Source organism: Vicugna pacos, unplaced genomic scaffold (assembly GCF_048564905.1).
Source record: "Vicugna pacos unplaced genomic scaffold, VicPac4 scaffold_13, whole genome shotgun sequence".
NCBI classification, from domain to species: Eukaryota; Metazoa; Chordata; class Mammalia; order Artiodactyla; family Camelidae; genus Vicugna; species Vicugna pacos.
The window spans coordinates 1,721,056-1,723,355 of record NW_027328734.1 but is presented as its reverse complement, the minus strand read 5'-3'; the positions used below and the strand labels follow the sequence as shown (position 1 = coordinate 1,723,355).

The 2,300-nt window shown below is 33.7% G+C and overlaps 1 long non-coding RNA gene across 1 annotated transcript; it reads right to left on the bottom strand.

The window, feature by feature from the left end:
- Window positions 1–400: 400 nt before the first annotated feature.
- LOC140692574 (uncharacterized) lies at window positions 401–1,938 on the bottom strand. Its single transcript, XR_012068140.1, has 2 exons — window positions 1,670–1,938; window positions 401–720 (listed from the first exon to the last, which is right to left on the bottom strand). It is a non-coding gene; the product is annotated as an uncharacterized lncRNA (long non-coding RNA).
- Between the last annotated feature and the right edge of the window lie 362 nt (window positions 1,939–2,300).

The window sequence follows — 2,300 nt, the reverse complement described above, 5'->3', positions numbered from 1 at the left end:
CATAGATAAAATTACTTCTTAAATTCTAACACATGCTGAATATGCCATCTGAGACTAAATCATGTGACTTTTATGATTCCAGGGATGACATAATAGAGACCATGATCCCTGGGCTGGTTCCTGCATTTATCTTCTGTTCCAACCCATCCAAACTTAACACGTTTAATACATTCCAGGATGAACCAGAAACCATTTAGTACTTTTCCCTCTCTCCATGTTTTTTTCTTTTTCCAAATTCTTCCATTTTCTCTTCTACTTACAATAAAATATTTAAATTAACTCCTATATTGTTCCATCAAATGATCATATCAATCAAATATTTCATTTTTTCTTTAAGTAATAACTTAGCCTCCCATTTTACTCTTAACACTATTTAAAAAAAATATATGATAAATACAGGTACACATCTATATTTATTGTTCAAATAAGAAAATTGCAGATTTTGTCGACATTTGTCAACATCAATTTTAATCTTTGTTATACTGCATAATCTGGTAGTCCTCTGGTAGATCATTTGTGATTAGGTTGACGTTCATATACAGAAGATGTCTGATGAGTTGGACTTCAAAGAGAGATAGCTGATGTATCAGCTATCACTGTCACTGGAAAAACTGGGTTGCTCCCTGGTTGAAGTTTAGAAAAATGCCCTTCTTTGGCAGATATGTTGTGATATCTATTTGGAAAAATAGAAGGCTCCACCATCTGTCCATAATAATTCATCTGTATGGGAGATAAATGTTGTACTGAGAAGAAGAATTTGTAGTTGTAATAAAGTTTACAATACGGCCATTTGCTTCAGTGTAGCTGCTTTGAGAGTGCCCGTGGAGAGTGGTCAACTGATTTAAAATTGCTCGTTGATCCACTGCAATTCGTTCTGATGGTCTAACTTACATTGATGATGGAGGAGAAAAATCACCTGTGATCGAGGTAGTTGTATCACCAATTATGTGGCTAGTAGAAGGCTATCTTAGTAGAGGCATGTTTAAATTTGCAGGAGGTAAAAATGCACATTCTCCATTAGTGTCAGCCATAAAACTAGAATTATGATTATCCACATTACCCACTGCTTTATAGTACTTCTTGTTGAAATCTTCAGCCAATGAAGATAGCAGAGAGGCATTTTTAATCCCAAATGTTTTTTTATTCTCACTAAACCTGGGGACAGCCTCGTTTCAAATTTGGATTATGATAGAACTGCAGCTACAACCAAAGTAGAAATATTTTAGTAATAATTTAAACCAAAATACACTACAATATGCCTATCCTATAAAACATCAGATTTCACGTTTACTATGCAAAGATAATATCATCAAAATATGAACATTGCTGATGATACTTTGAAGTTCCTTATTTGAAAAATACACATTTAAATAGTATAGTCATCAAATATAAGAAGTTAGCATTTGCAGTAACGCTGAATGTCACTTTTCAAAGGCAGCTTTAATACGTTTATTTTCATTTCTGGTAAGATTCATAGTTGCTAGCAAAGTTTTTTTAATCTGAATTCTTAAGGCACTGTCATCATTTCTTAGAAAAAATAAAGGATTTTAGCCTTAGTAGTTTTATACAATTTTCAAAATTTAGCTTTTCATTTATATTACCATAGATTGATATACAAAATAAAATTTTATATGTAAGACACCAAGTGGTAACTAAAGTTTCTGAATACCTTGCTTAAAACAGAGACTTCTTTTTCTTCTGCAAGAAAGTCTGCTAGAAAAGCAGATCTTTGAAAATTTTGCTGCCCTTTACAAAGCAAATAAAGGTTAAGCTGTCTATCTAAACTTTTCATACTTCCAGTTTCAAATATTCTGAAAGGGGCATTTCTTTCCAAAACTTCCTCCTTAAGGACATCTTCATCAATCACTATGGAAGTTCCAATATCATCCCACCAGATGCATTTAAATTGGTCACTCCCAGCCATTTTCCAGAGTTTTCTTGGAAATGTCAGAGAAAGAAAATCATAATCTTCATCTGGTTCAGGGACACAATGTGTGTAACATGGCCTTTTTATAAAGGATTCTTCAGACAAAGTCTGAATAGCATTTTCTTCAATCATAGACCTCAAGTCCAACTCCCCAGAGAATGTTTGATCACACAATAGAGATCTAACGGAGTTTCCTGAACAAGCTGGTACATCTTTATGAGACACATCTTGAATATCTGAAGAAACAAGTGCCATTTCATATAACTTTTTCTACAGGTACTTTTCAAATCTGCAAGATTTTGAGCACTGCAGCTTCAAATGCTGCTCTGGCAGGTTTGCACAGATAAATTGCTACGCCATCACAATGGTTCTC